Source organism: Lampetra fluviatilis, chromosome 18, assembly GCF_964198595.1.
Source record: "Lampetra fluviatilis chromosome 18, kcLamFluv1.1, whole genome shotgun sequence".
Taxonomy (NCBI): Eukaryota; Metazoa; Chordata; class Hyperoartia; order Petromyzontiformes; family Petromyzontidae; genus Lampetra; species Lampetra fluviatilis.
In genome coordinates, this window is record NC_136292.1 from 8371835 (window position 1) to 8386100 (window position 14266).

Sequence of the window (14266 nt, forward strand, 5' to 3'; positions counted from 1 at the left end):
ACTCCACGCCATCATTGTGACTTGATAGAGCAATTTAAATTAATTGTTCGTGCATTTTGTACCAGCCAAAAGAGTTGCCCGAGAATGATTGTTTAAGGGCGCTTTGTAAATTTTAATTATTATTAATGATTTCAAATTGACGACACAGATGCATAACCTAGAGCTAGGCCACGACAGCAGTAGAAGGATGAGCCTTTGGCCTGCGGCCTGCGGCCCAGCAGCCCTGGGGCCCTGGGGCCTTGGGGCGTTGGGGCCTCTGTGGACACGGCACACGAGGGAGGAGTTGTACACGGCAGGTACAACGATGGCGCCCGGTGAGCACGTTGCATTATGAACCCGGCGACCCGAGTTCGAGTCCTGGCCAAGCTAACATCAGTGGGGGGGGGGGGGGGAGCATTATCTGAACCGTCCCTGGGTGCCCCCCTTTTGCTAAACGGCACTTACAAGTGTGGTGAGGTATGATCAAATACCGGCCCGGCACGGGGAGGTCTTCATACAGCAGTGGATTAACAAACATCAGACGCTGTCTTTCCGACAGACCTGTTCTTCACCTGAGGACGGCTGTTTGCGTTGTGGCTGAAACGTCGTGAGAATTGTATTCTATTATGTTTTATTTTTGTTATTTTATTATTTCCCTTTTATGTGACTTTACCGACAGAACCAAGAAGATGAATCCCTGCAGTCACGAAAGCTTTAAATCGAAACATCTATAACTTATCATTAATAATACGAGGACAATAATTACCCGCATTTCACATGTATGTTGGATCACTGATTTCCTTCAACAGCACGTCGCGTGCGTGCGTGTGCGTCATACACTGTCGTTATGAATATTGATGAAATCGCCAACTGTGGACTTCAACTCCGTGACATCAACAAGCAACTCCGATTGAGGCGAGTGCACCGCCAACCCTGCAGGCGCCGCGTGGCCACCGCCGTTGCCGCGGGCACCGCGAGGGCATCGCACGGGCACCGTCGTGCGATGTCGTGCGCCCGTCTCTCGGCTATCCGAGAACAAACCGGCGGGCGATGGCGACGCATCCCATCTCTTGATCATTTACTTTATTAACAAGAAAGCGAGAGAGAGAGAGAGACGGGGGTTGTTTCTGGCGAGCCGTGTACACGCCAGCGCGCCCGTTCCACTCCGAGCTCTTTCCTTTTAAAGAGATCAGGGCTCTGCTTTGGAAGAAAGTGAGAAAGATTACCGCTGCGTGGAATTGGCGGGAGAGCCCGGCGATTGTCCTCTGGCTGCCTTGAAAGGCGCCGATGGTGAATAGAGTTGTAATGGGGTAATGAAGGCTCAATCGCCCTGCTGGCTCCCCTTATGAGAAAACCCCTAACCCTGTGCAAGTGTTGTTACTCCAAAGATCCCCATTGGTCTTTCAAGCGCCGAGCGAGGCCCCGGCCTGTAATTTACATCTTTTGTGCGCGGCTCGTGATTGAAGCAGCCGCTGCCGCCGCTGCCCTCGCTGGGGAGAAGGAGGAGGGGGGGGGGGGGTGGGGGTCGACCGTGGCCCCCCGACACCGCCGAGTAATGAAACGCGAGCGACAAGGTGAGCGAAACTCGAGCTAATGGGGAGGAGCGTGGCGCTGGAGTCTGGGCGACGGCTCCCGGGGGACGATTGTTGTCGGTACAAAGCGCCGAGCTCCGCCGCCGCACGCCGGGACGGTTCCGGGGAGCGCCCCGCCACGGTGCCTTCCTCCTCGACGGTTCCCAAGAATCCGTTCTCGTGACTTCACGCCGCGCTCCGTTGTGCGGTCTCCCGCGGCGGCCACGCCGACGGCGTTCGCTGCTTTGGCTGCGGGTCCATCGGTGGTGTTGGCCGCCGGCCATCGTCCCCGATGGTCGTGACGTGTCCCACCTCATCGTCCACGGTGGTCGTGACGTGTCCCACCTCATCGTCCACGGTGGTCGTAACGTGTCCCACCTCATCGTCCACGCTGGTCGTGACGTGTCCTACCTCATCATCCACGGTGGACGTGACGTGTCCCACCTCATCGTCCACGGTGGTCGTGACGTGTCCCACCTCATCGTCCCCACTGGTCGTGACGTGTCCCACCTCATCATCCACGGTGGACGTGACGTGTCCCACCTCATCGTCCACGGTGGTCGTGACGTGTCCCACCTCATCGTCCTCACTGGTCGTGACGTGTCCCACCTCATCGTCCCAGCTGGACGTGACGTGTCCCACCTCATCATCCACGGTGGACGTGACGTGTCCCACCTCATCGTCCACGGTGGTCGTGACGTGTCCCACATCATCGTCCCCACTGGTCGTGACGTGTCCTACCTCATCGTCCCCACTGGTCGTGACATGTCCCACCTCATCGTCTCAGCTGGACGTGACGTGTCCTACCCGAGCCCACTTCACTTTTGTTAACGGTCAACCTGTTCCCACTTGCTTTGAATCATCATCATCATCATCATCTACTTTACATGGTGATGATGATGATGACAATTAGCACTTTGGCAGAGTGCACTGTATGCTATTGTGAGCAGCATTACCGATAGCTACAGTCGTAATAATATACGGCATTGCATCATTCTTTGGCAACCTTTGCAACAAAGCCTCACCGAGCCCCGAGCCTCATTTCTCAAGCGGACTCTGCACTCCACGTGTTGGTTCTTTCTGTTTTTTGCGTCGACGATTTATTGTGTTCGATGAAACCAGAGTGCCCCGACAAAATCCCACGCAGGACGTGCTTCTCACTCCCCGTAACTCGATACCCGATTGGCGGTGATTCTAGCAAAGCGTCTGGTCTTGCACCTGGGGGTGCCCGGCTCTCACCTGGGGGTGGCCAGCTCTCACCTGGTGGTGCTTTCCGCTCACCTGGGGGTGCTCTGCTTCCACCTACTCTCCTCACGGTACCCGCTGCTCGTGGAGCCGACGGCTCGGTGTTTCTTCTCAGCGTCGCACGCATGCCACAACGCGGCGTGGCACACCTGCTCCGTGCCAATGCAGCGAGCGCGGGAGCGCGAGCAGGTTGGGAGGGTACCAGGCGGTGGGAGACGAGACGACGATTGGACGGTCGCCTCCTTGCAAAATCTCATTTCTGGACGATCTGTAACGACCACATACGCTGAAATGGCAAATGACCTGGGCGAGCGCTGCCTGGCCAAATGTTGAAATCTCACTCAGCGTTCAAACAGCCGACGCGCTCGTTCCATCGGCGTCGACGTCGTCGGTGGCCATTGTGTAGCCACTGCTCCCCACATTGGCACCATTCCTCTGGGTCTCGCGATGACCCAATCCACATCCCTCCTGCGCACCTGGCAGTCTCATCCCTACATCTTCATCCAGCGGTGGATTGAGCGTGGCTCGACGATGGTGATGATGATGACCCGCGATGCTCCACTACGGCACGGAATGAGTTAATCTCATGCGAAGATGTCTGCACCGAAATCTCTGGTGAAGTCACAGCCTTGGCCCTGCCACTTGCAGCTTTGCTGCTCGTGGTGTTACCGGGCCCATGGGAAGCCCCACACCGGAACTCATTTGGGAGCCCAACCCCACCCCCCTCCCCTCCTATTTAATCTATAAGCGCCTAGTGAGGTGACAAGCGATAGAGACACGAGCTGGAGATGGAGTGCGATAAGAGACATCTACACAAAAAATTGAGATGTGTAGTGAGATGAGACAAGAGAGATCCAGGCAAGATAGAGATGAGTGAAATTAATTAGCTTTTTTATCTTAACCATATTTGATCTTGATGCACTCTTATTAAAAAATATATATATATAATTGAACGAATCCTGGGCCACTTGAGCCACTTGGTTCCCTGAGCTTTTGCTCGTTTTCGCTAAATGCCCAGCGCCACTGCAGCTGTCTCCGTTGTCCGCTCTCGGGATGCGCGGGGCTCCGTCCCTCGACGTCGCCGCCAGCTCCTCCGCCGGGCGGCAGCGGCCGCAACGGCGTCGGGGCCGACGCGCTGCACCTCGGCGTGGACGCGCACGGCCTTCCGAGCCTCGAGCGCGCTTGCACAATCGCCGAGGCCGCGAGGGGCTCCCACTCGTGTTACCGCTCGCGGATCCACTTACAGCTCCCACTCAAAGGGAGCTAATGGTTGTTTTGATCTGCCATGCTTTCCACAAGCCAGCGCTGCTTGTTTTTTTTTTGTAGTGTTTAATAATAACGCATTAACAAATAATTACAGTGCCGTAAATCGGTGTCCTTTCCCGCGCCGATTGTTGTCGGCGCTGGGTTAGCGCCCGCCCCGCTCGAGAGCGAGTGGCACTCACGTCGGCAAAACCACGCTCTGGGCGCTCGCCGCATTTTGTAACCGCGTGTTCACCAACGCCGGGCGCATACACGTACGCGAACTCTACAGCCTTGTTGTCTACCCACTGCCGGATGGCTTGAACATACTTCACCGCGCTGGTCAGTGCAGGTTATTGAAGGTCACGGAGCACAGACGTGGGAGCGCACAAGTACAGTACAACAGTTGATTTTCATGCACTGCCCTCTGCTGCCAGACCACATCGACCGATTTTACCCAGCAACATCTATATATTTTTTTTTATCAAACTCTAAATACACTTTTTTGACTTATTGATCTCATCAGCAGAATCAGGCTTGTTCAGTCACACGTCAAGTTTGTTTTTCCCATTTGTAGAAGTCTCCCGCCTTCCACATCCGGATTTGGTCCCAGAGTTTCTCATCTTTAGAGGCCTCCACACACGTCAAAGATCATGCCAAAGTGATCTCTTGCTCCGACGAGCACTGGGGCGGTGCTCCTTTGTTGGGCCAGCAGTGGAAATTCCACATTCCTATGCCGGGGGCGATTTTATCTATGGGATAACCACTGTTGACTGCCCCACAAAGTGGTACCTATTTGAGTGGCCCCAAAGCGATGATGGGCTGAGTGAACTCCCAACGGAAATTTGAATTTGTATCCTTTGATTGAGCCCCCTGGCAGAAACATGACAGAGGCAACAACCTCACGACACCCTCACAACACCCTCACAACACCCTCACAACAACCTCAACACCCTCACAGCACCCTCACAACACCCTCACAACACCTCACAACACTCTCAGAACCCCTCACAACACCCTCACAACACCCTCATAACACCCTCACAACACCTCACGACAACCTCACGACACCCTCACAACATCCTCACAACAACCTCACAACACCCTCACAACACCTCACAGCACCCTCACAACACCCTCACAACACCCTCGCAACACCCTCGCAACACCTCACAACACCCTCACAACACCTCACAACACTCTCAGAACCCCTCACAACACCCTCACAACAACCTCACAACACCCTCACAACACCCTCACAGCACCTCACAACACCCTCACAACACTCTCACAACACCTCAACACCCTCACAACACCCTCACAACACCCTCACAACAACCTCACAACACCCTCACAACACCCTCACAGCACCTCACAACACCCTCACAACACGCTCACAACAACCTCACAACACCCTCACAACACCCTCACAACACCTCACAACAACTCACAACACCTCACAACAACAGCCAATATGGTCAACGGAGTTGTTTGACCATACTTCACCACGCCGGTCAGTGTGGGTTGGTCAAGGAGGAGGTGCAAAATTTGTCCTGACACCACTCACCACTGATGTCACGTTTGCGTCGTGTACACTTTTATATCGTTGTGTTTACAAGCGCATGTTATACAGTATATCTGCATATATATTACCTTATTTACACACGTGGGATTAGACGGCGAAACAGAGAGAGAGGAACGCGTGGGTTAGAGAAGTGGCTTCGGTTCACGACATCACCCAAACTGTTCAAGAGAAGTGAGCGGCAGTCAGATGCCGATGACGGCCTGGAGAAGCCTCCATCCAGCAATGGACAGATCACGGCTCACGATGATGACCAATATTGTTTATTTTTATTTTTTACACAGACTTTGGCGAGTATCACCGCCGGTTGTTTGGCAGTCGTCGTGAGCACAGTTCTTCGTGGCAAATATGCGACTGGATCGAGTCAATTCTTTAACACCACTGGCAAACCCGAGGAATCTAAAGACTAACTTCGAATTGTTTGTTGACCATGTGGCGAGCGGCCTCGGCATCGAGCTGCCGCTGTGCGAACTCCCCCGAGTCCTCCTCTCACCACGTGGTGAGTTCTCCACCACGTGGTTGATGACTTCTCCACCACGTGCTGGTGAGTCGGGTTTGCCAGTGGTGTTAAAGAATTGACTAGATCCAGTCGCAGATTTGCCACGAAGAACTGTGCTCACGACGACTGCCAAACAACCTCCACCACGTGGTTGATGACTTCTCCACCACGTGGTTGATGAGTCGGGTGTGCCAGTGGTGTTAAAGAATTGACTAGATCCAGTCGCAGATTTGCCACGAAGAACTGTGCTCACGACGACTGCCAAACAACCTCCACCACGTGGTTGATGACTTCTCCACCACGTGGTGGTAACTTCTCCGCCATCGTAAATTAAAATCTGAAACGCCACAGGCACACTCGCAACCGCGACTGGACGGCTGCTGATTTGCGAGTGACATTTATTCTTTCTTCGTCTCATTGTGTCAAAATCGCTGTTATTTTCTATTCTACATTCTGTTGTCTTGTTTGAGTTTATGTGCCATTGACTTTTCTGTGCGATTGAGTTGATGTTTGAACGAGGTTGTGTGTGATCAGGCTTATGTGCGATGGTTTTCATTTCCTCTGTAACCCTCTGCCGCGACCGACCCCGGCCACAGACCGAGCTGCCTGACCCTTGGGGTTCTCCAGATGACATCGAATGTCTGTGTCTGTGTCTCATGCACGTGAAGCCCAGGGTGTTTGTTTAAGGCTGACGGTGCTGTTTAATAGTCAGTAATACCAAGTAGTTTAAATGTCACTGGGATTAACTGAATATAGGCACGTTAGCTGTTTGTTGCATGTTAATCGTGCATTATTAATGCCAAAACGTGATTTATATAAGGGTAATGATGGCGAGAATAAACCACTTGTGTTATGTGGCGGGATTATTACAAAGAGTAAGCTTTTGTAAGCCTAGATAATAGCGTAAACTCTGCGCGTGTATTTACTGGACTGTCGTCCGCAGAAGCGATGCGCTCCGCTAAATAGCGACAACAATCACCGCTTGGTCAGCCCACCACCGGATGATGGCCTCGCCAAGATGCCATCGGTCGTGGGGGTTGTTTGACCATACTTCACCACGCTGGTCAGTGCGGGTTGGTGAAGTGGGTTCCGATGTCACTCGCCACTGATGTTAACCGTGGCCTGCAATCAAACTCAGTCGACCGGGGGTTGTTAGGCTGCTGTGGGTCTATGATATGAGCAGAGAGTGGTGCAGCAAAATCCACTGTTGTACTGTACTATGCGTCACTACTCCCTTATTTCACCCTCCGGCAGTGGCCAGTGTAGAGCAATGTGGTCCAATACCTCCCATGACCCACACGGCATAGGAAGGGCCTCGTTGCAGTGGATTGATGAAGGGCGTGTAATGTGGTTATTGTTTTTCGATTTAAAGCTTTCGTGACTGCAGGGATTCATATTCTTGGTTCTTTCGGTAAAGTCGCGTACATTTTCTTGCTGTGGTTTTCACACCTCATGATGATTGCTTGTGTTGCAATCAAAACGTCGTGAGAATTTCGTTGTTTTATTTGTATTAATTTATTATTTCCCTTCTACGTGACTTTACCGAAAGAACCAAGAATATGTGGTTATTGTTGTTGGAGTTGTTGTAGCTCAGCCGAATACAACAACAACACTCGCTCCTCTGGTGATCGCTGCGTCTCGCTCTCGGCTCTGGCTGGCCGGTGCCTCCACGGTTGCCCTCTGACCTCTGCCCATCGCATGTCTGGTGTCGGCTGGCAACCCCCTCCGCTGTGCAGGGTCACAGCAGTGCATTACCATGAGTGACTCATCTGAAAGCCACTGGAGGACGCTCCAATGAGCACGTTTGGCTATGTATGGTGCGATGCATGTTTGTTAGTTTAAAATACATACATCTCGAGGAACGGGGTCTCTTGATTAAACTTTACATTTGAAAATTACCACCGCCCAAAGGAGGAGGCTCCTCCGCCTGCCGTGATGCCGGGGTCGGCTGCCGGGTCAAGCTTTTGGTGGGGCGTTTGGCGGCGCCGATTGTCACCGTTTCTACCGGCTAGCGCCAAATGCCAATGGCCTTGGCATTGTTTTGGCGAGTGGCGGAGCCGCGCGCGCTCCTCTCGCTACGTCGCCGCTCCGTGCGGGCCACTTGGATCGCCCTCGCTGGGGCGGTGAGGCGAGCGCCATGCCCCGAATAAATTCCATCCACATGGATTTAAAAGGGAAAAAAAACTTTCTATCTTTTTAATGTATTTTTTAAACTAACGTTTGAAGTTTTAATATATATTTAAAAGCCATAAATTGATCAATCTGTGTGACGTTAAAGCAGTTTATGGGAATATAGGAGGAATGAGGCTCTGGTGGCATGATATCCCTACCCATCATCATCAGCCATGGTCAATTCACTGCTCGATGAAGGCCTCCCTCCACCTCTCTCGATCGTGCGATGTAAGAGTCCACCTGACTGCTGTCCATGAAATAATTTCACCACTTCATCTCCTCAATGGACGTCCTCTCTGACACGTGACTAAAAATCTATTTTATTCAGAGGGGCGCCGCCCCACCGTCCCCACACGGCCCACGACCGTGGGCCCGTCGGCCGGCACCTCTGCCGCACTCGGAGATCGCCGATCAGAACGCCCGTCGGCCGTGCCGCGACGGATCGTCGGCCCGCTCTGCGAGCACGACGGCGGTAACGGCGACTCGCCGCACGAGCTCGCCGGCCTCCGATTCCCAGGCGGTGGTGGTGAGTAGCCGTTGAGTGACTGTTGCGTTTGGTGGCCACGGACCCCTGCTCCTCGGGGCACGGGAGCCGACCCAATCTCGGGGTGCTTTATCATAAACCAACAGCGCCGTGTTTACCCTCAAAATTAGCATGAATATTTACTGAGGCCCACACGATAATAGAATTCTGAGCCAGCCTTGTGTACACTGCAGGATCCGTGCTCTCGGGGAAATGATCGCTTTCACAAGACGCCTCCGCCGCTGCTTGTCTACTTGTCTATAACGCACGCTCGCTCGCGCGTGCGCGACGCGGCGAGCACAAACACGGGAGGGCGAGAGGCGAGCGACGCGTTATCTCTCGCCGCCGCTTCCGGCTCCCTCTCCACACGCCGCACAGCGCTCTGCCGTCTGGCATTGATGCCGAGCACCGTGGACCCCGTGGGCCACGTGGGCCACGTGGGTGCCGTGGGTGCCGTGGGCCCAGCGGGCGGCCGCCTCAGGGTGGCTCCGTTCACGGCGTCCCTTCGCCCAGCGCCCGGCGATAATCCCTCGCAACGCGCAACCAACGCATCGCCCAAGCAACGCATCGCGCAACCAAAACATCACGCGGCTTGGCATACGCGTTGCGGAGGACAGAAACGAAGCGGGTGTCGGGCGTTGGATGTCGGACGTTGGATGTTCGCGGGCGCAGGCGGCACCTTGCGCTGCCCTTGCCGCCCCCGCGCGATTCACGCCGGGTCCCTTCTGTCGGTCGGCATCGTTACGCGCGCTTTGCTAAACCTAGCGCACTTCACACGGCGGTATTGAAACGTTTGTTTTTGATACCGCCGAGAATCAAAACAAGTTTAATTTGAAAGCACATAAAAGTGGCGATGTGAAAACGCGGGGGCTGTGATCTGCGTGCCAGGATTTTGATGGCTTTACTAAAAAAAAAAACAGTAAACAAGAGACGCTCCACGGCAATGAAGGCGACGGGAACGCACGCTTGGATACGGTTTCCGTGCGGAATTTGCCTCTCCAGAGCTGGCGCGGCGCGATGAATGCGCCCGGCATCGGGGGAATGGGGACACTCTCGCCGGGACCCCAAGCCGAGAGCGATTGTTTACACGCCGGGGAGAATATCAGGCCGGGCCATCGCGTCCCTGGATGTGCTCGCTATCGGGGAGAGGCAGACAGGCTTGTGTCCGCCTGTGCCACAGATTAGACGCGCGGAGTAACCAGGAGACGGTGCCTACAAAGCTGCTCCTTCTGCCGGGCCGTCTGTAGTGCTCGCGCTGCAATTTCCCTGACATTTCTGAGCTGGAAATGGGGAGACGAACCTGTTTCTGTGAGATAGTGCTGCTGCTGCTGCTCTCTCTTTTGCTCTCTCTCTCTCCCTCCCTCACTACCTCCCTCTCTCCACTCTCGCCGTCTTCCCGTCCCGCTCTCGGCATTGTCTCCTCTTTTCGACGACCTTTAGTTGCCGTTCAAATTGAAGGGCGCGGACAGAGCCGTTCCGCCAAACTCGGCCACGTCGTCGGCGACGCTTGACGCGCGAGGTTTTTGATTCCCTCGTTAGAAAAACTCAAATCTCCAGGACGTCGTGCCGCTGGCCGAGCCGGGAGGCCCACGCGCCCGCGTCCCTCCGGCACCTCCGCTGACGCCCCGTTGCCGCTCCCGCGTCCTCAGAGGTTTCCCCGAAGGACCCCGGCTGAAACCGTACGCGACAAACGAACTTCGCACCGCCGGCACGCACTCCACGACCGACATGAGAGGAGCGCTTCACGCGGCACAAACAAAAAGCTCAAAACAAATGTAATCTGACCTCCCTGCCCCTGCGCACGCGGGCTGTCCGGGAGCTGTTTTGTGACGTCAGCTGCGGGCCTCATAGCCGGCTTCTGTTGTGACACCCGTGAGTCACGGGAACTTTACGGAACACGCTTCGCTGATGTTGTTCCGCGTGTAAACAATCGCTTGGCATTCTTTTTGTCGTTGCAAGAAAAAATAAAACGACGAATCTCTTCGACCCATCTGTCGTGGTGAAATGCGCGCGTTTTATTTTATTTGCCACCGCACCGCGTTTCATCGTTCGGCGCGAGGGGGCTCGCGTACAAAATGTGAAACTTATCCGCAGCTGTGAAGGAGCAATTCCCGTCGCGAGACAAAATATATTTTTAAGATATCATGAGAAAGTGTTTACGACGCAGATTTTATCGCCGAGAGAGGGTTTCAGTTGAAAGCTCTTCTGCGCAATCGTCCAATCTTCCTGCGGATTATTTCGTAGCGATAATGCCTCCGACAATTTGCAATTTGATTTGCTTACACGGAGTCGCGGCGTTGCCTGCTACAAGTACACGCTGTTGGCGCTCGGGGTTTTAATGCAGAGGACCAGCTTCCTCCTCCCTCCCACAGCCGAGGGACGCGGCAGTGCGCAGGCGCGCCGCGGTTGAACACGGCGAAGGCAATTACAGCAGGATCTTGACATGAAATGCCCGGTGTTTGGGAAAAATACAAATACGTAAACACACATGGCGACGCACGCACGCACGGGCACATGCACGGATGCGTTTTCGGGTGTCTCGGAACGAGCGGAGGAGGAGGAAGCGTTCCCCGCCGCTCGGGGAGTAGCAGCGTGGCGTCCGACCGCGCGGGTTGCGTCCGTCTCCTCCCCTCCACTCATCGTTCTTTCCACTTCAGCTGCTCTCAAAGGCAACCTGTCAATTTCTTCATTTGGTGCGGCCCGCCCCGGTAATTAAACGGCAAATTATCATACGTATTGTATCGATGCAAACATACGCGCGCAGGTTAATTCCTGCCCGAGACGCATAATGGGGCCGCTGAACAGCCATTAGCTCCACGCTCACGGCTGATTTGCCCTGCGCTTTTTTGGCAAAGTCTCCTGAGGTTTCTGCTCGTCTCTCTCCAGCCTCGGCGAAATCAGCGGCCTGCAGCCCCCCATCCACCCCCCCTCCTCCCGCCCACCACCCCCCACACACCGAGCACCACCCCTCCAACTGCGTGGCTTTGCCAAGACGGAACGCGCGTGGACGTGCGTGCGCACGGAACCTGGGTGGAATATTGGGTGCTGGGTGGAGTTATTGCATCGCGGGATTGTGCGTGGTAATGGTGATGGTGTGGGGGGGGGGGCCCTCATCCAGCAGTGGGTTGATCATGGCTGATGATGATGATGGTCATGATGCCGACACAAAACCAACAGAGCCGCCACTGCAAGCAAACACAGAGCTACACGACTCCACGCACGTGCGCCTACACGCACGTACCCCCATACATACGCACGTTCTCCCACGCATGTACACGCACGCACGCACAGCTGCACGCATACACCCACACAGGCGCACGTACACCACACACATCCCCCCACGTGCATGCACACAAACACGCACTGGCGCACACGCACTCACGCAGTCGCACTCACACGGTCGCACGCACGCACGCGCACACACGGGACGGTACAAACAGATTGGCACGTGAAGTAGAAACATCCTCCCGTGCTTTACGAACACACACAAGCGTGCAAGTGACATTGGCTCTGCAAACGCGAGTGCGCGCGCACGCACGCGTGTAAATAAACAGCGCTCGTAAACACACGCAGAGACGCCGCTTGCCCGCTCGCTCGCCGGCGCCCTCGCTGTGAGATTGTGACTCATCGCTACCCGGCAGTAATTCCGCACAAAGCAAAATTTGTCTCCTCCGTCCCCGCTGCCGCTGCCGCCGGCGTGAGTTCACTCGCTCGCTACGCACTCCCTGCTTAGCTCCGAGGCTCCGACTCTCTCTTGTTGTCTTCCGTGCTTCCCTCTCCGTGGGTCCGTGCGTCCCTGTCTGTGGGTCCGTGCGTCCCTTGGTATTGAATTTCGTCTCGCGTCATCGTTCTCTCTCTGCCTCTCAGTCTCTCCCCAAAGAACCATCACTCCATCGACTCTTCAGTGAGTGCTTCCCTTCCGCTACCTCCTGTCAAGTCCGGACGTTCTCCCCCTTTCTGAGTGACCGACCCAGTGACCATACTTCACCGCGGTGGTCATGGCTCACTGTAGATGTTGGCCGTAGTCGGGATTCGAAGTCAGGTTCCCCGGTTCATGGAGCAGAGCGCTAACGCCTGCACCACCACTCTAACAATCATGGACAATAAATATAAATTAATCTCTACAAGCACCGGCCATTTAGATTCTGCACAATCAGTTTCGCAACATATGAATGCAATCGTCAGTGTCACGATCATCTGCATCCTTATTGTGACGCATGATGCCTTCGTCAAATCGTAATTAGCTTCTGATAATGAAGCCGTCGCTGATTCGCAACACAATGCAGGTTTATTCAGCGGCGTCTTAATGCGACCGCATCCGAAGACGCTGCACATAAATAACCTCGCGTATTCATTTTAAACGAGAGAAGCAGTGAGTGGTAGACATCAACGTGATTCTGTGGGTTTATCTTTAAGTGTGTAGATACATATGTGGTGGATATGGGTCTATGTATGTCTTCGGGTCTATGTAAGTCGATAGGTCTCCTATGTGAGCACATGGCTCTCTCTGTGAGTGCACGAGTGTCAATGTGAATCGATGGGTTCGTATGCGAGTCTTTAGGAGGTCTCTGTGTGAGCATATGCCTTCTCCGCGTGATTCAAAACAATACAATGACAAAGCGTCTACATGTGACCGCGTCTCGAGAGGATGCGCAGACGCCGCCGGTGTGTTTATTGCAGAGAGAGAGCGAGAGAGAGGCAGCCGTGGGCAGTGGAGAAGCGGAAGTGTTTGAGCCTGAACAGAGACAGGGAGTCGACAGAACGGATGGCTGGGGGAAGAGAGTTCCGGACAATGATTTGACCGTCACTCGCACCGGAATCTCCGGTTCGTGCGCGGATCATTCACCGTCACCACCATCAGCCGTGGTCAATCCACTGCGCACTCTTGAGGCTTTGGTTCCACCTCTTCGTTAGATGTGTATGGAGACGTCGCGTTGGCTGTGAACCGTCGTGAGCGGGGCTTTGTGCACAACACGGCCTGGCCAGGAAGGACCGGGGAAAACTCCTACGGAGTGGCAGCCGAAGTAGGGGACGCGCCCAGGAGAACGTCCACCGTGGAGATGGAGCGATGGAATCGGGTCGCCGGTGCTGAGCGGAACATTAGCTCGTGGGACTTTTGAGAGGTGGTGACGGCGCGGGGAGGTGTTCACACAGTCGTATGTTGATCATGGCTGATGAGGATGATGATGATGATGACGCTTTTCATGACAACCGAAAGGGCACGGCGGTGCACTTGCATCACATTGCACATGGTCCCATTATCCATGTAGAGCGCTCTTGCAAATAACATCTGGTAATCCATTTGCTTAACAAGCCTGAACCTGTTGATGAGACCCTGGTTGAAACCGCTCCGGTAGTATGTTGCTTAAAACAAATTTACTTGATAATGTTGGTCTTGGCTTAGGCTTATCGACTAAAACATATTTATATTTGTGGAGACACTGAATGGCGTT

General features: G+C 54.3%; 1 protein-coding gene across 6 annotated transcripts in view; it reads left to right on the forward strand.

The window, feature by feature from the left end:
• Positions 1 to 14266, forward strand: part of LOC144937189 (uncharacterized) — a 145592-nt gene that overhangs the window by 84388 nt on the left and 46938 nt on the right. For 2 of the 6 annotated variants that reach the window (XR_013637579.1, XR_013637588.1), the window contains exon 1: positions 8777 to 8816. The exons of the other annotated variants lie outside the window; for them this stretch is intronic. The gene's annotated coding sequence lies outside the window, so the exon portion shown is untranslated. Of the gene's footprint in view, positions 1 to 8776; positions 8817 to 14266 lie in introns of those variants that run through there. 6 annotated transcript variants of the gene reach the window in all.